The sequence below is a fragment of the Ursus maritimus genome, unplaced genomic scaffold, assembly GCF_017311325.1.
Source record: "Ursus maritimus isolate PB19 unplaced genomic scaffold, ASM1731132v1 scaffold_17, whole genome shotgun sequence".
NCBI lineage: Eukaryota > Metazoa > Chordata > Mammalia > Carnivora > Ursidae > Ursus > Ursus maritimus.
Genome location: NW_024424119.1, coordinates 29,511,406 through 29,530,929, shown reverse-complemented (window position 1 = coordinate 29,530,929; position 19,524 = coordinate 29,511,406). Strand labels below are relative to the sequence as shown.

At 39.3% G+C, this 19,524-nt stretch overlaps 1 long non-coding RNA gene across 1 annotated transcript; it reads left to right on the top strand.

The window, feature by feature from the left end:
• The first annotated feature begins 542 nt into the window (after positions 1 to 542).
• On the top strand, positions 543 to 18,989 carry LOC103678512. Its single transcript, XR_005835217.1, has 3 exons — positions 543 to 697; positions 16,514 to 16,632; positions 18,937 to 18,989. It is a non-coding gene; the product is annotated as an uncharacterized LOC103678512 (long non-coding RNA).
• The last annotated feature ends 535 nt before the right edge of the window (positions 18,990 to 19,524 follow it).

Here is a 19,524-nt window from a genome sequence, read left to right as displayed (position 1 = left end):
CAGCACACGGCTCAGAATCGAAGTTAGCACCAGAAACTTGAAAACAAAACTAATATATATATACGACATGGGTATATTTCTTCGATTCCACTTCCACTTCAGACAGGGTGGTGTGGAGAACACCGTGGGAGGATGCTCCGAAAGTTGACCCGGCAGAGGCGAACGGAGCCTCTGCACCGCCGCGGGTTCCAATCCAGTCTCGGAAGGAAGGAGGGCGCTGCTACATTGTATCCATTCAAAGGCTGGGGGGTGGGGGGAGCAGGACCTGGAGCCGCGCGGCGCTGACGCACAGGAGGCGCGTGATTGACGCAGGCGATGTTACTAAATTCGGCGGTTGGCCGGGCCCCGCCGCCGGCGCGCGCCGCAGATAGCGGAGTAGGTTCCCCTCGGTCACCCCCGCCCCTTCTCCATTCAGTGCTGCGCGGGGCGGGGCGGGGCGGAGCGCGCGGGGCGGGGCGGGGCGGGGCGCAGGGGGCGGGGCGGAGTGCGCGCGGCCGCGTCGGGATCCGGCAGAACCAAATATAGTCGAGCCTGGATTATTTTTAGCCGGGCCTCGGGCGCGAGCCCGCCGCGTGAGGGGGCGCCCTGACCCCGCCAGGAGTGCGGAGGGGGCGGGGGCGGAGTCGCCATCTTGGACCCGGCTCGACCCCGTCTAGTGACCGGCGGCGCTGGGCCAGGCTCTGCGCAGGGGGTCGGGGTGAGTGGGTGTGAGCCTTGGGAGAGAGGGGGCGCGGGGTGTGACGGGAGAAGAGGGCGAGGCGCGGGCGAGGGAGCGAGGTGCACGGCCCGTGGGGCGTGCGTGTGTGTCGGACGGCGAAAGCCGTCTGCCAACTTGCTGGGCAGTCCGGCCACCCGGCGGCCCGGCCAGCCCCGAGTCGCGTGGGGGCGGAGCCGCCCGCGGCCACCACTTCCTGAGAGCCGGGGATACCCCTCCCGGACGTCACGGAGGAGCCGAGGCGGCGGTGGCGGCCCGGGGCTCATCCTGCACTTGCATCACGGGTGCAGCAGCAGCTGCTCTGCTCCTTTGTGGCTTTTTCCCCTGTTGAGTAACTGCTTTGTTAACTGAAAATACCATGACGGGCCAGTGTGATCACCAGCTCAAGACCTCAAAGAAAGTGAAGCTGTCAGGCAAGAAGAGGGAGACTCCCCTACCCGGCTGCGATGGTATCTGGTGGGTGGGTGTGTAGAGAAGCACTTGACAGTTTCCACGTATTACTTCTTGCCTAATTCTTCACCCCCAAGAAAGTTTAAAAATACTTTTATTTCCATGCTGTAAAAATTTCATGTGTTCTGCACCCCACCCATTCCCTCTTCAATTTGAAATCTCACGCAGAACTGGAATCACTGTAAAGCAGGAACCCTAAAATTAGGTACAGTTGTTAGGAAACAGGACATCTTTTAATTTATTGAACGAACTCCATTTTCTAAATGTTAATATATAAAAGGTCCTTGACCACTCAAGGTAGTTGTAAAGCTACCAAGTTTGTTCATATGAATTGGGCTCCTCCAATAACCGTTTTAAGCCCGTATCCTTGTTTACCTTAAAAAAAAACCCCAACCCATCCCTGGCCAAATATCTCCAGGTAAAAGCATTTCTTTCTTTGAGTGGATATGTCTTTCTGGACTTCTGTTATTGGTTGACTCTGTGCTTTCCTCCACCCCTTGCCTCGTTTACATCCTTTCCTTCCTGAGTATCGGGTCGTCAATCTTTGTTCCTCGACCGCTGCTGGGCTGAGGGCTGTTGTCTGATTGCACTGAGCCAATCAGCTGGCTTAGTGCTCCTCTGGGTAGGAAGCTGGACTGACTGTTGGAGAGGTTCCAGTGGTCACTGATAAGTGGCAACATTTTTGCACTCAAATGGAAAGTCATAGAAGCAGAGACAAGGCTCTCTTGCAATCTGGGACACCATCCTCTCCTTAATCCTAGGTCCCTAAACCTATGCAATTCCTCAAACAGAGTGAATCATTCTCTTTTCTTTTTGAAATTACTCTCTATTGTTCTATACCTTTTCATAAGTTTTCATAGAAATCACACATAATATTCTGTAAGCCATATGTAATATGACTCTCAGTTATCAAAATTACCTTTTCGATGACTATTTTGGATTAATGAAACGTAATACTTTATAATGGAAGCTTTTCTTTTGGGAAATCAAATAGAATAAGACTACCTTAGTCTGTGAAATGTTGAAAACTTACCTAGTTTGGTCCTTTTCCTAGAAGAGGGACATTCACTTGTGGGCTAATTTACACACACAAAGCAAAGAAAGCAGTTATTTTCTGTTTTCATGGTACTTATGGCAGCCAATCTGTTAAAAACTCTCTATGAAGTAACTATTACAAATTCACTGCATAATAGCCTTTCATTCTGTTTCAGTTTCATAGGTGTAGTCTTCAAGAAAAGAAAAGTGCTCTTTCTCTTGGAAAATATGAAATTTGGGGGAAATTTATTGCGTGTGATATAAAACAATTGCTTTAACAAAGTGGTATTTAAAAAATGCTCTTCTGATTAAGCAATGATATATAATGTTGATTTTGCTAATACAAAAAAAATGAAGATGAGTCTTATTAATGCGAAGATTGGGTATAGAAAGGTGAAATAAAAATTCCAAGCCAGAAGTTGTTACCTAAGGTGAAAATAGGAAGGGAAAATGAAAGAATTGTCTAAGTCCAAGTCTCTAGAATCACTGTAGAAGTTCTATGTTATATATGCATATATATGTGCATATATGCAAAATAAAAAAATATAAATATATAAAATTTGGTAACTGCAACTGACATTGACTTACAAACTGAAGTGTTCTGCGCCCAGGAACATGGGACTACTGTAGTAATTTTCTGTCTGATCTGCCTGCATACCCTGTCTTCCATATCAATTCTATCGTTGCTCAACAGCAGCTGGATATTGTCTTCAAAGTTAAACCCAAAAGCATCCACATCCTGGCTTCTTTATTTCCACAGAGTTTCCCCATTCTAGTCAAACTGGTATCTTTACTGTTCTTCAAACATCTTTTCACCCTCCCACATTTGTTCATAGTTTTCCTTTGTATGACACTCCTTCTTCCCATTCTTCTCTGCTTATTGAAATCTTATCTTTCCTGTAAAACTAGCTCAAGAAACGAACTCACATTATGCTTTAGTCTTTTATAGAGTTCTTATTTTACTGCTTTTTCTGCTTTTGTGTCCATAGTTTATTCCCCTGTCAAGCTATAAGCTTCAGAGACATGCTTCACATATATTTGAAATTTCTGTGACACCAAAGTTTAACATGGATAGTAAACATCCATAAAATATTTCCTCCTTCTAAATTTGAATATAAATAGAGAGCAGCCAAAATATAAATAACAAATTATATGGATTAGGAGATTCTTGGCATGAATGGATGTAAATGAGATCATATGTTAGTTGTTTTCTTTAACCTCAACTTTGACTCTCCTGATTGAAGATACCTTGTCAAAGTTCCTGCTACAAGCCCAGACAGTTGCATGGTGAGAAAAGGAAATTGCAGTTTGGCTTGTATCTGTTATATCTGCATAGGAAGATTTACTATGATTTTTTTTTTTCCCCGATTGACTTTGGTTTGAATCTTATTCTACCTTCTTTCTTTCTCTGTTTGCACTTTCTCTTATGCTGCTTTTTCTCAGTGATGGACTGGATATTGTAGGCTAGGAAATGTAATGTCGTCTTCTTTTGGAAAAATTTCTTAAGGTTTAGAAAATTGAGAACTCTAACATCTATGTATAATGAGTTAAATACAAAAATTTCTTAATTTCCTATCTCTTCCAAAATATATTTAACTGGATTTCTATGACACTATATGTATGCTGAAGTAAATTAGGCAAGGACATTTTAGAATTATATTTGTTGGAAGTTTTAGAGAGAGACCCATGTGACTTAGAATATTAAAATTTACTTTAGGGGTGCCTGGGTGGCGCAGTCGTTAAGCATCTGCCTTTGGCTCAGGGTGTGATCCCAGCATTCTGGGATCGAGCCCCATGTCAGGCTCCTCTGCTAGGAGCCTGCTTCTTCCTCTCCCACTCCCCCTGCTTGTATTCCCTCTCTCGCTGGCTGTCTCTCTCTCTGTCAAATAAATAAATAAAATCTTAAAAAAATATATTTACTTTAAAAGGAAAAAGTAATATAATAGATCAGGGAAGACTTTCTATGTTATGGAAGATTTTAGAAAGAGTAAAAACTGAGATAGACTATTTAATAGTATAAGTGCTGATAATATTTTAAAATCTCATTAAATAATATATTTTTTCTATTAGTAAATAATAGGCTTAAGAAGAGAGTTTATTTCTTAGTCATGTTTTCCCCAGTTGCTGGTAAACTCTGGAAGACCACAGTGATTTGGGGGAGAAAAGTTATTACTCCTGTGTGATCAATCAGTTCAGGATATCATATATACCTATAAAATAAGATCTTCATTTTAGCTAGAAATGATAGATGAAGTTAATATCTCTTTCCAAATATAACCACATAACCCTTTTTCTTATTACCCAACTCTGAAAAAAAAATGATTGCCTCACAAGTACTTTAGTTGTTTCAGCATATTCTCCAAGAGTGAGCTGCTGTATTTCAGAGAGAGCATTAGATTGCTTCTCAGAGGCTTGGGTCTGGCTTTGCTGCCATGAGGCTGCCCAACCTTGGGTAAGTTTATTAAGCTTTTTTGGGAGCCTTAATATCATTATCTGTACAATGACATTGTTGGGCTCCCTCTGTGACCTTTCAGGATCTTTTGGGTTTTAAAGTTGAATGCGTTTTTAGGCCAGTTAAGTATTGCAAATCACGAGTCAGCTCTGGTCTGGTCTCCTGTCACTACATGATTGCTGTAGTCAGTAGGCTCAATAACTTTTGTACATAACGTGTGCTTATAATAGTAATATTATATTAAACTTCTTTGGCCTGCTTGATAATTATTGTAGCTATCGAGTGGGATCTTGGTAGCCTGAGAGAGTTAATGTGCTGCTAGCATCACAGCCTTGTCTTATCCATAAAGCAGAAACAAGCAGAAACCTGGATAGTCCAAAAGTCATTTTATATTTAGCTATGGAGTTTGTTTTTGTATATTCATTTGAATATGGATGAGTAGCAAATCGACTTCATACAAATTAATAAACTTTCATTGGAGTGGATAGTGTTGTTTGTTTCAGTTCCTTTCTGATCCTCACTGCATGCTAGGCATAAACCGTTTCTTCTTAGATGTAGCAGCCAAGGAATAACTGTCCTTTTCGCTTTTTCCTGGAGAATGACTGGTGATGGTGGGGTTGTAAGTCTTTATATCTCTTTGTAGAGTGTAAGTAGATAGGGTGAAATATTAAGAAGTCTGGTCAAAAGGAAAGTACCAAGTAGGTATTAGGTTGAAAAAATATTAGCACATCAGGTGGAAAGAATACAATAAATTCTGTTTGCAAACTTGTTACATTTGCAGCTGGATACATCTTTATGGATAAATAAGAGCTGACTTTATAGGCTTTGAGAAATACCTGCATTTTAACACATTGCAGGTTTATGTATTATCTGAGGTTTGGAAAGTAAAAACATGGTTAGTCCATTAATTTAGAGCTATTTTTTAAATGCCTGTTCTACATATTTAGGTATCTGGTTTCCTGCTTAGATCATGTAATTAGTAACTGATTCTGATTTTTTTTTACCATAATACATTTTCCAGTATTTATTCCGCATGTTTATAGTTCACTACTGGAAAAATTCCTCCCCGACATCTGTTCTGAATTAGTTCCCTTTTCCAGTTATGTTTTCCTGTTTTATCGATTGTAGTGATGAGAGTAGAAAGTTGTATTTTAAAGATTTATCCTATTGAAGTTTAGTAAAATTGAAACAAGCTTCCTCATTATTTCTAATTTCTGAGGATGATTGTCTTATTTTAAATTCACATGTTAAGTCACTATTTTCACCCTTTTAAGACAATAGAATAAGTTGGATAAAAATCGAAATCCATTTACCATAATTTCATAACATTTTATAGCTGTCAATTGACTTTTTAGTGACTTTTTCATATTTCAAAAAAAATTTTTAAGAGAAGTTTCTATCATCTCAAAATCTTTTTTTTTTTTAATTTTTTTATTTTTTAAAGATTTTATTTATTTATGTGACAGAGAGACAGCCAGCGAGAGAGGGAACACAGCAGGGGGAGTGGGAGAGGAAGAAGCAGGCTCATAGCAGAGGAGCCCGATGTGGGACTCGATCCCGGTACGCCGAGATCACGCCCTGAGCCGAAGGCAGACGCTTTAACGACTGCGCTACCCAGGCGCCCCTCAAAATCTTTTAAAATACCTTTTTTGTTTAAATTATCTCTGACATACTAATTTTGGGGGATGAATTTATTGAGCACTTAGAGCAGTTCTTGGCATAGAGTAGGTGCTCTGTAAATATTTGATGAATGAATGAAAGAAGTCTTCAAGAAGTTTATTCAAAATATTCTTTTTTTTTTTTTTTAAATCCTAACCAGCCTTGTGGCCTTACTAACTCTTCTGAGAGAGTTTCCCTTGGAGTTTAGGCCTAAGAGAGCAGCAGAGGAGGCCTGCTGCACATCACTGTGCCACTGCTACTCCACTACCCTGGCTCACCATGGCAGCTAGTCAGCAGAGACTTCTAGTTGCCCAGATCGAGGGCGATACGCCCTGAATTCTACCACTCTGTGACATGCGTTTGAACTAAGCACCAATTCAGTATCCTGAGGAATTGTACCACCTTTTGACCTTAACTACCCCTAAGAATTAATCTCTGGCTTACCTATTTTGATGTGCCTCTTTTACTATGGTACTTTCACAAGACTGTGCTCTCCTCTTCTGTCTTCACCGTCTCTGCCCTGGGCATAAGCAACCTGTTCATCAGTGAGTTCTTCACTTCTAGTCATCAGGTTTCCAACCATAATCCTCACTTTGCTTTTCAGTTCTGGACGCTGCTGTTTAAGCCCTCTTCAAGCGCACAGTCACCTGTCTGCCATCTAGCACCCACAGACTGAGGGGCCCCAATGTAGAGTATTTTGTAGATATAACTTGAGTTACATCTACTAAACATTTACTATCTTAAGGTTTTAACTTTTAAAAGGTAATGCCTTCACTTGATTCAAACAACAAAATGTTTAGAAATGAAAATTTCCCTGCCACTCTGTTCCCCATTTATTCAATTCCCATCCTTCTAGAGTTTTTAGATACATATTCAAACCAATACAACTATAATTTGTTTTTCTCTTTTGTATAAATGGAAGCTTATATGTATTCTCCCTTTTTCACTTAACGGTGTATCTTGGAGTTCTTTCTATAACACTGGGAAAATATCCCAGATATATTTCATTTTTGGGGGGAGAGGGAGTAGCAGACGGAGAGGGGGAGAGAGGGAATCTTAAGCAGGCTCCACGCCCAGGGCAGAGCCCGATGTGGGGCTGGATCTCACAACCCTGAGATCATGACCTGAGCCGAAATCAAAAGTTGGATGCTTAGCCCACTGAGCCCCCCAGGCGCCCCCCAGATATATTTCACTTTAATAATATATTTTAGAAAACTCTTCCACATCATTGTGTGGATATAGCATCATTTTTTTTTAATGAGTCCCATATTGATGGCCATTTGGGAAATTTTCAGTCTTTTGCTATTAGAACAATAATGCAATAAGTACTTTTGTTACATAGATTATTTCATACCGGTATAAATGTATTTATAGGGTAAATTCTTAAAAGTGCAATTGCTGACCTAAGAGTAGATCTCAATGTAGTTTTAGAAGTACTACCAAATTGCCGTCCGTAGAGGTTGTACAATGTACACCTCCACCAGAAATGTATAGGAGTGCCTTGTTACCCAGATTCTTGCCCACACACTGTATTATTGAACTTTTGGATTTTTTCCAATATGACAGGTAAAAATGTTATCTTGTGTAGTTCCTTTTTTTAAATGATTTTTTTATCTTGTGTAGTTTTAATTTCTATTTCTCTTATTAATGAGTTTGAATACCTTTTCATATATTTAGGAGCCATCTGTATTTCCTTTTTTGTGAAATGTGTCTTTAATCCTTTGCCTTTCTTGGGTGGGGGTGGGGGTTTGTTTAATAACCACCTAGTAGCTGATGTGTATAACATTTGCCCTTTTGTAATATGAGTTGCAACATGCCCCCCCCAGCCGCCATTATCTTTGCTTATGGTGTTTTTGCTAAGTAGATTTTTTTCTGAAATGTCGTTGAATTTGTTAGTCTTTTATGATTTCTGGAGTTTGGGTTGTAGTTAGAAAAGCCTGCCCCACTACAAGGTTATGAAAGAATGCACTCACATTGTTTTCTACTGTTTTTGTGGTTTCTATTTTACACTTAAGTTTTTGCTCATTTTTCTTGGTGTATGGTGTGATGTGTGGGTCCACCTTCATTTTTCTCCAAATGGCTACTCAGTTGCCCCAACAGCATTTGTGACTAGCCCATCTCCATGTTGTTCTGCTTCTTACCAAAACTGAGACTGATTTATCTACCTTTTTTTCACAGCTACTTTGTTGAGATTGAGTAGAAATACAGTTGTCTGTTTTCCCTCCTGTAGGACACTTTTTTTTTTTTTTTTTATGGCAATGATGTCTTCCACTCTCCTCAGCAGTTTACCTCAGCAACACCAACAGCCTGGCAGCCAGTTAATATTTGAGTGAATACAGGCTGCTCAGAAAGCTCGCCAGGATTTTCTGTTGAACAATAAGTGGCTTAAAAGAAATCCTAACTATAATCAGGTTCCTTTGAAGACTTCAAACTAGAGATACCTTCTAGCTCTTTCTAGCCATATTGACCAGCTATTGTAGGAGCTGAAGTCCACTACCTGAGTCCTTCACTCCTAAGGCAGTGCAATTGGGATTGCTTCTTTCTGGGCAAATTCCTGTCATCTGCCATCTCTACTTTGTCTGACAGTATGGGACATTACCTTCCATAATTTGGAATGGGAACCATAATATGTCAAAATACTGGTTTGGACCCCCCATCATGCAGTGGCTATCTCCAGAACCTCATTTACTGGGAAAGTGATTGTAGAATGATTTGGGGAACATTCGTCTTCAATTTGAACCCCAGGCAGATTAGGGTTTTTCATAGGGAACCTGGGGAGAACCTTAGCATTGCCTACCAGGGGAGAGAATTCAAGCAGGCAGATGAAACTCAATTAACTTGGTATCCTTCCTAGCTACTTAGGTTAGTTTTATAGCTCCTTGATAAAAAATTTCCTACTACTTTGAACCATTGCACTAGGTGATTTTCTTTTTTCATACTTGCCCAGGACATCTTGCTTGTTCTTTATTAATGAATGTTTTTTAGGGATCCTATTTCTTATCTCTGCCTTCAGACTTTCCCCTGATGCTGGTAGTATGTCCTTTGTCCGATACCAGTTTGACTTAAAAGTCATTTTGGCCAAAACTAATTTTGGCCAAATACAATTTAGGTGAAAGCAAACTGGCCAACTGGCAATTTGGGTAAAAAAATGATTTGACTTAAAAAAATATGCTAAGCTGTCAAATTTTTGAGTAGTGGTAATTTCAGAGTATTATGGGGGTGATTAAATGCTTTTGATTCATTTTTTAAGGGATTTTTCTAATTTTTCTTCTTTTATTTTTCAAATTAACTTTCAGCTACAAGAATATTTTGTTGCTTGTGATATCAAAAAGTTAAAACAACCTTGCTTCCCAGCCATAGGAGAATAGTTGGACAAGCTTGATCTTAACTACAAGGCAGTTAGAGGTTAATTGGAACAACCAAAACATCAAACGATAAGATAAAAATATATTTCCTTTATTTTTTTCCCCCTCATTAAGAAGGCAGTGTATGTGCAGTACAGGACACTCAGAAAAATGTAGATAAGGAATAGAAGGACAAAAGAAAAAAAGCCATAAGTTAATTCATCCCAGAATAACCACTGTTGCCCTTCCCTGTCTTTTCAGATGCATCTTATACACATAAGCTCTGCACGTTGTTTGCGATCTGTCATTATTTAAAGATCCTTCACTAATTGATTAGTCAGTCACCTTTGCCCAGAATTAGGTTTTAGTTCCTTTCTGGTTTTTGTCTGGGAACCGTGGACTCATCCATTTTAACTGGGAATAGATGGCCATTCTCTTTTTCCATTTGTCCCTCAATTGTGCCTAGGCCTACACCCAGACTGGGCCCCAAAGACCCTCTGTTTCCTTTAAGTGAGACAGTTTGTAAGTGAAGCCATTCTGCCAAGTCTTTCCATGGACTTACAAAAGGGGGTCAGTTTTTAGAATTCCTGTGGAACTGATTATATATAAAGTAATTTTTCGAGTTCATGCCTGATGTATAGTGTGTGTGTGTGTGTGTATGTGTGTGTGTGTGTGTGTGTGTGTGTATGTAAATTACATGGGGAAAATGAAGAGAGGGGAGAAGGTAGATTGGATCCTCACTAAAATAAAAAAGAGGCATTGCAACAGAGAGATCCACTATCATTGGAGGAGAATTATTTAAAGAGATTTTCCCTAAATGGGAGCTGGCAGATATACCAGTGTGTTGTGCCCCAACCCAAGTCCGTGAACGATGTCACTTATGAGTCATGTCACTGTTTTTCACTGGATCCAAAGTCAGCTTTGGATCTGTCTTGAAGTGGGGTTCTAGATAGCTGTTTCTACTGGAGTAGGTGTGGGACACAAACCTATTTGCCATTCTTGCTCTAAAATGTTGCATTAAAGATTTAAAAAATTAGTGGATCAAATAGGAAAGTTTTAATAAAGTGTTTTATATCTGATGAATAAGTTTATGATGATAAATATGAGATCTGAGCAAGGAGTAATTATCTGAGTCTCAGGCAAAGCACATGCCTCATAGTTATGATCATGGAAGCAGCATAATTAAATTACAGTTTTGTTCTGGAGTGAAAACAATGTCACAGTAATACTCATCATTATAAATTGCCCATAGTATGGTCATGGTGATTGACTCTTCAGCATTCATTCTACCCCAGATGATTAGTCTAAGCAATTATGGTTGATCCCATTTCCTTTGCCAGTGAAGGGTTAGGAATGGCCTGTAACCTATTCTGGCCAATGAGATGTGAAAGGAAGTCTGGAGGAGGGCCAGAGTGCTTCTGGGAAAGAGTTTCTTGTCCCTAAAAAGAGGTAAGAGAAAGAGATGGTACTGCTTCTTCCTCTGATGATGTTATATGGGAATATGATAACTAGATCTGCTCAGGCCATCTTAGGACAGTGAGAGAAACCAGCTTTGGATGAAGCTCGTCTAGAAGGTGGCCGAATGAGGGAAGAAATCTGAGCCTTTGATGACCGTACAGAATTGGTGATCGTACTGTACTGTACTTGCTCTGATCCACCTCTGTACTTCTAGTTCCGTCAGATAACACAGTTCCTTACTGTGTAAGCCAGCATGATCTGGGATTTTGTCACTTGCAGCCAAAAGCATTCTGAGTGGTATACCTACTTCGTCTCCATCAGTTTCACATCATGGATTTGATTTTATTATGATAGATTTGCTCTTATCAGAGCTCTTCCCTCCCCCGTCTTCTGGGTTCATAAAGTGTGTGCAGATTCTGACTGGCCAGTTCTTGTCTCAGTCTTCTCTAAAGGGCTCTGCCTCAGACCAGAGGTCTTCACAGAAAGCAGTAAAGGACTGGTCTGTTTTCCCATCTCCTGTCTTTTACTCATGGCATAAACTAAGTAGACTAGAAATGTCTAGGGGTCAGGGTACTTGAGTCTTCATTATGGCTTTACTATTTGGCACCTGTAATCTTGGGCAAGTCACTTGAAAACATTGAGTTTCTTCTTTGAAATTTGTTAAATTTGTCTTTTTTCCAATAGTATTGTGATTCAAATGAAACAATATGAATATGGCAAATAAAAAAACCTGTTTTTAAAAAACGAATACTCAGGCTTAGTTGGATTTTCGGATTATTTTCCAGTGAACTAATGTTGAAGTAATGAATCAGCTCTGTGTAGCTCATTACTAGTCTGTAAAAAGGCAAGGAAGTGTGATACGGGGCATAATAATATAAATAATTAGGGATTGAAGTTGATATTTTAGTGGCAACTTACAGCCTGAAATAAAATGAAAGGACCACACAATATAAAGGAGAAATAAAGGTCAGAATGTTTATCTTGAGGCTTATTTCTAGTTCAACCAGAAATTCTGGTGAGCCAAATTAGGGGGAAGAGAAACCAATAGAAGAAACAACCCCCTCTAGTGGCGAGGGGCCAGATTCTATACTTTGGTTGCTAAGATGGGTGATTGGGGGAATGGATGGCTTTTTAGGATGTTTTTAAAGTTTTTTTTCTTTTCTTTTCTCTTTTTTCCTTTTAGTTTCTTTCTTTCTTTTCTTCTTTTTTTTTTAAAGATTTTTATTTATTTGAAAGAGATAGAGACAGACAGCGAGAGAGGGAACACAAGCAGGGGGAGTGGGAGAGGAAGAAGCAGGCTTCCAGCAGAGGAGCCTGATGTGGGGCTCGATCCCAGAACGCCAGGATCACGCCCTGAGCTGAAGGCAGACGCTTAACGACTGAGCCACCCAGGCGCCCCCCTTTCCCTCCTTCCTTCCTTCCTTCCTTCCTTCCTTCCTTCCTTCCTTCCTTCCCTCCTTCTTCCTCCGTCCCTCCCTTCCTTCCTCTCTTTCTTTCTCTTTCTTTCTTTCTTTCTTTCTTTCTTTCTTTCTTTCTTTCTTTCTTTCTTTCTTTCTTTTCTTTTCTTTCTTTCTTTCTTTCTTTCTTTCTTTCTTTCTTTCTTTCTCTCTCTTTCCCTTCCTCCCTCCTTCCTTTGCTTTCCCTTCCCTTCCCTTCTTTTCCCTTCTTTTCTTTTCTTTCTAAGGTTTTATTTTTAAGTAATCTTTATACCCACCACGGGGCTCCAACTTACAGTCCTGCGATCAAGAGTCACGTGCTCTACTGACTGAGCCAGCCGGGCGCCCCAGGATGTTTTTTAAGTTTCTTAAGACTTCCTTCCGACGATCTAGAGTTAGAACTTTTAAGGAACATCTTCCTTATCAAGGGAGTTAACACATTTCACAGAATATGTAGTATTTTGGCAGTTTCATGTGGAATTGACTGAAAAGTGTGGAGGCTACAGTTGGAAGAGGCTTACAGTTTACTTTTTTTGTGGGCCATTTAGAGATCATGAAAATTAGACTATTGTTACTAAATTTCTTGTTGATCTGAGATGATGCAGTACCTTTATAAATCCATCTGTAGGGGGATAAAGCCTATATTTAAAGTTACGGATAATGCCATATGGTAACATTCACCTATATACACAAAATAATGGCTGTGGATTTCCTTAGTAGCATTTTTTATTTGAAATTTTTTAGTGACCATTCTGAGAACTGAATGCTTAGCATGCATATTGGAGGTGATTTAATTGCTCCCTATGGAAAGGTAGTAAAGTTAGGTATATTAAAATAACATATTAGCCACAATTCAGTGGCTGGGTAGGAACACCTAAAGCATTCTTGAAGGACATCTCATTTTAAGGATGTATGTTGTTGATGATAATAATTACAAGTGATTATTACATTTACAAATCTCAAAATCCATTGAAGTTGTTATTGTTCAACTGGTTTTTGCGAAGAATTCTTCTACATTTACTTAAAGCTCTCTGAGGAGGCAGCATTTCAGACAATAAAATTTTTATGGTATTCTGGGTTAGATCTAAGGAAGATTTGAATGCCATTCAACTCCAATATAGAATAGAATGATTAAGACATGAGAAAATAAATTCTGGTACAAGACTGCATTATCAAAATACCATTAAAAATTTTTTTAATGTCAGGGGCGCCTGGGTGGCTCAGTCGTTGGGCATCTGCCTTCGGCTCAGGGTGTGATCCTGGCGTTCTGGGATCGAGCCCCACGTCAGGCTCCTCCGCTGGGAGCCTGCTTCTTCCTCTCCCACTCCCCCTGCTTGTGTTCCCTCTCTCGCTGGCTGTCTCCCTCTCTGTCAAATAAATTAAAAAAAAAATAAAATCTTTAAAAAAAATTTTTTTTTAAATGTCAAACTTCCTTGCCCTGAAGGAAAGACATTTGCAGCTTGCTGTAGAACCATCCTGTCAATAATTTGGAATGTGTTTAAAGATGTTTTATGTGAAATAAAAATGGAGAAATTATCTAGAAAATATAAACTTATAAATGGATAAAGGAAGATTATAGAGTTATGAAATTAACTTTTGTGCCTAACGTGTGGAACTCGTATCCTTAGTTTATGGTTATACTTCATAAATACACTTGACTTTAGGAAAGAAGAACTAGGTCTGGCGGTAGACCAGGATCTACCTATTGGGGAAAACCAGAAATAGGAGGAAGAGGTTATTAATGGTTCATTCTTTGCTGAGAAAAATTCAGTACGGGATAATTAAGGTCAGCTAGAGAAAGAATTATGATTATGTTAAGTGAGTTCACAGATATTGTTGAAGGCAAATCAGCTAGAACTGATTTGTTAATATATATGGGGCAATAAACCAATTAGATGGTCTCTTTACTAAATGAGTGTGACAGTAGTAGAAGATATCTGGAGGGAAATAAAATAGATGATAGGGTTAGTGGTAATTAGACCTTCATTAAATCCTAGCACTAGAGAGGTGTACCATGTATATTAGCGATAGCTTAATTCTATAAAAAAATTGATATTAAGAATTGATAGAATGTTGGCATTGTTAAAATTAGGCAAGTATTGATTTGTGTAAAGTGTTGCAGCAAGTGGGTTTGAATAAAGAGCCTAGGCTCCAAACCTCACTTGGAATTCCAGATAAAGAATAATAATAATAATAATAATAATAATAATACATCTTTGCATAGAATTTTACAGTATTCTGAGTGTTTTCACAGAGGTGATTTCATTTTAGTCTCCTCAGAACTCTGGGGGATAGTAGCACAGGTCTGATTATCCCATTTTTACTAATAAGGCTGTGGAAACTCAGGGAGGTTAAGGGACTTGCTAAGGAGCAAATAGGGTCTAACTGCCAGGTGTGGGACTTAAACCCAAGGTTCCTTACCAAAATGCCTTTGTTCACTCTCTCCTGGGGCTGCAGTAACCAACAATCACAGACCGAGGGGTATAAACAACAGAAATGTATTTTCCCACAATTGTGGAGGCCAGAAGTCTGAAAGGTTCTTGGCCTCTTCCAGCTTCTGCTGACTGCTGGCATTCCTTGACTTGGTTGCCTCACTCCAGGCTCTGCCTCTGTGTTCTCATAGCTTCCTTCTTTTCTGCTTTGTGTCTTTTCCTCTTCTGTGTCCTTTCTCTGAAAAGCACTCTTATAAGGACTGACTTTAAGACTCCACTTGTCATTAGATTTAGGGCACACCTAGATAAGCCAGATACTTTCCTCATCTCAAGATCCTTAATTACACCTGCAAAGGTCCTTTATTTAAATAAGGTAATATTCACAGGTTCTAGGTATTAGGGCATGAGACAGATTTTCAGTGGCCACCATTCAACCCACTACATTCATTATATGCAATTTAATTCTATGTCTTCCTTTTGGACTGAAGAAATAATCTTCCATCTGAAGATAAGTAGTGAACTAGGAAATTTTTAGCTAGCATCTAGAGAGGAACATTTAAAATATTTCTGGTTGGTGCTAAGTGCTTAGTAAGCAGAATTGAACTAATTAATACAAGAGTTCCACCAAATTGTTATGCTAGCTTTTGCATTCACAGAACTATAAAAAATGAGACAAATTAAGTTAAAGTAACATTCAACTATTCATGATTAACTTTTGGAAGTTGATTTCTTTGGTTTTGTTTCTTGTGTAATTGGGCTTAAAAGAGGTGTGTGTGTGTTTTAAATTTTTTTAATGACTTTAGTCAGTATGATCAGTTTCTTACGTCACATGGGCATTCTAATTTGAGTCATATAAATCAAGATTCATGTATGTAAACTCTTTGAGGGAAGGGACTTGATGTGTCTTATTCACAGTCAGATCCCCAGTAGATTGCCTCACACATAACATAGATGTGCCCAATTTGCTGAATGAATGAAATAACTTTTTTATGACACCCAAATCAGGCAGCCGCAAATCCCATACTAGTTCACTTTTTGGACAGTCCTGCATGGCAGTAACAGTAAGATCTATTCATTGTAGGAGAGTCCTCAGTGACTCAGAGATTCCACTGTGAGTCCGTTTACTCTTGACAGAGCCTACTTTTTCATCTCTGATAATCTTTAGCTCCAGGCTAAAATAACTGTCATTCTTGCCTTGTTCACATTAATAAAAATTAATGAATGAGACTCTTTCTGTCCATCAGTTCACTTCTCACTTGCATGAGCTCAGGTAACATTAGAGGCAGTAGGGTGGGGCTCATGCTACAGCTTTTCAGATCATTAATGCTAAACATTAAGCTCTGGGGAGGGTTCAGGCTCTTGCCTTCTCAAAAGTCTACAGAGTTTTCACTCTCTGATATAGCTTTCAGTATTAACAGGTCGAAGTCCAGTGATTACAATTTACTATGTGCTGGACTCTAACATGTATTATCTCAAATACTGCTTCCAGCCAACCTTAGAAGTTAAGTACTGTCATCATCCTTGTTTTACAGAAGCACGAGGAAGTTAAGTAACTTAATCAGGTGCACGCCAAGATTTGAAGCCAGGTAGTCTTACTTCAGATCCTATGTGCTTCGCTGTGTCCCAATGCCAGCCTCATGCACATTCGTTTGTAAGTAACCTTTCTTTTTGAAAGTTTTTATTTTTTCTTTATTAAACTTGAGAAATGTTGCCGGGATATATCTAAGTGCCTTTTTTCATTTATCCTGCCTGGCACACGGTGCGTGCTTTTGATCTAACAACTCTAGTCTCCTCCTGAGGGAAGTTTTCTTGCGCTGTTTTGATGATTGCTTTCTCCAATGTGGTCCCTCTTGAATTTCTTTTATTTGCAATTAGGCCTCCTAGACCTGCCCTCTAGTTTTCTTTTCTTTCATTCAGGAATTCCATTTCTTTCATTTTTGATCTGGATAGTGTGATAATGCATTCACTTGCATTTCCAGATAACAAATTTGTTCTTCAGAAGGGTCTGTTTTTTGATTCCTCAATTGAAATTTGAAATTTATGAATCATTTAAAGAATTTCCCCATCTATTATTTTTTTCTTGGTTATTCCTTTACATCCAACAGTATATAAAAATATCATAACCAAATAAGCATTGTTTATTTCAGATATGCAAGGCTGTTTCAACATTAGGAAATATTAATTTAATGTATCACCTTAATAGGTCAAAGGAAATAAATTTTAGGGTCATTTCCACAGATATTACAGTGGTATTTGATAAATCAGTATTCATTCATGATAAAACAAAGAAATAAAAAACAGTTCTTGGTAATCTGGGACATGATACTTTCCTAATAGCCATTGTCATACTTAGCATTGAAATACTTAACATTTCCTAAGTGTGTCCTTTGAATTGTGGATCTGGGGTTTTTGTTTTGTTTCTTTTTAGTTTTATTTCATTGGTGTATATTTATATATTTTACCAATACCACGTTGTCTTAATTGCTTAGTTTTTTGTTTTTTGTTTTTTGGGTTTTTTTGTTTTTTGTTTTTTGGGGAACACGTGCCAGCGTGAGGGTGGGGAGGGGCAGAGGGAGAGAGAGAGAGAATGTAACCAGGCTCCACGCCCAGCATGGAACCTGATGCGGACTCACTCTCATGACCCTGACATCATGACCTGAGCCAAAATCAAGAGTCAGACGCTTAACCGTCTGAGCCACCCAGGTGCCCCACAATTGCTTAGTTTTATATTAAGTACAGAAATCAGGTAATGTGAATCCTCCTTCTTTATTTCTCTTTCTCAAGCTTGTTCTACCCATTCTGGGCCCTCCACTTTTCCATATGTTTAGAATCAGTCTGCCAAATTCTACCAAAAACTCTGCTGGAATTATTTTTGAGATTGCGTTGAATATATAGTTCAGTTTGGAGAAGGCTTGACATTCTAACAATATTGAGTCTTCCAATCCAAGAACATGTTATATAGTGCCATTTTTTATTTATCTCTTTAAAGTTTTGTATTTTTTTAAGCATACATATTTTGCATATATTTTGTTAGCTCTGTCTCATTTTTGTTGCTATTTTAAATGATACTTTTTTAATTAAATTTTTAATTTTAATTCCAGTATAGTTAACATACAGTCTTATATTAGTTTCGGGTGTAAAATATAGTGATTCAACACTTCCACACAATACCCAGTGCTCATCACAACAAGTGCACTCCGTAATCTGCATCACCCATTTTACCCATCCTACCACCAACCTCCCCTCTGTAACCATCAGTTTGTTTTCCATAGTTAAGAGTTTGTTTCTTGGTTTCTCTCTCTCTCTTTTTCCTTTGCTCATTTGTTTTGTTTCTTAAATTCCACATATGAGTAAGATCATATGGTATTTGTCTTTCTCTGACTTATTTCGCTTAGCATTATACTCTCTAGCTCTATCCATGTTGTTGCAAATGGCAAGATTTCATTCTTTTTTAAAGATTTTATTTATTTATTTGAGAGAGAAAGGGAGAGCGTGCACACGCATGGGCAGAGAGAGGAGCAGGGAATCTCAAGCACACTTTGGGGCTGGATGTGGGGCTCGACCCCATGACCCACGAGATCATGACCTGAGCTGAAACCAGGAGTCGGACACTTAACTGACTGAGCCACCCAGGCACCCCCCACACCACATCTTTATGCTTTCATCAGTCGATGGGCACTTGGGCTGCTTCCATAATTTGGCTATTGTAAATAATGCTGCTATAAACATAGAGGTGCATGTACCCTTTGAATTAGTGTTTTTATATTTTTTTGGTAAATACCCAGTAATGCAGTTACTGGATCATAGGGTAGTTCTATTTTTAACTTTATGAGGAACCTCCATACTGTTTTCCACAGTGGCTGCCCCAGTTTGCATTCCCACCAACAGTGCATGAGGGTTCCTTTTTCTCCATGTCCTCACCAACACCTTTTGTTTCTTGTGTTTTTTATTTTAGTCATTCTGACAGGTGTGAGGTGATATCTCATTGTGGTTTTGATTTGTATTTCCCTGATGATGAGTGATGTTGAGCATCTTTTCATGTGTCTGTTGGCCATATGGATGTCATCTTTGGAGAAAGGTATGTTTGTGTCTTCTGCCCATTTTCTAATTGAATTGTTTTTTAGGTGTTGAGGTGTATAAGTTCTTTATATATTTTGGATACTAACCCTTTATTGGATGTATCATTTGCAAATATCTTCTCGCATTCCAGCACGTTGCCTTTTTTTTTTTTTTAAAGATTTTATTTATTTATTTGACAGAGAGACAGCCAGCGAGAGAGGGAACACAAGCAGGGGGAGTGGGAGAGGAAGCAGCAGGCTCCCAGTGGAGGAGCCTGATGTGGGGCTCGATCCCACAACGCCAGGATCACGCCCTGAGCCGAAGGCAGACGCTTAACGACTGAGCCACCCAGGCGCCCCCAGCACGTTGCCTTTTTGTTGATTGCTGTGCAGAAGCTTTTTATTTTGATGTAGTCCCAATAGTTTATTTTTGCTTTTATTTCCCTTGTCTCAGGAAACATATCTAGAAAAATGTTGCTATGGCT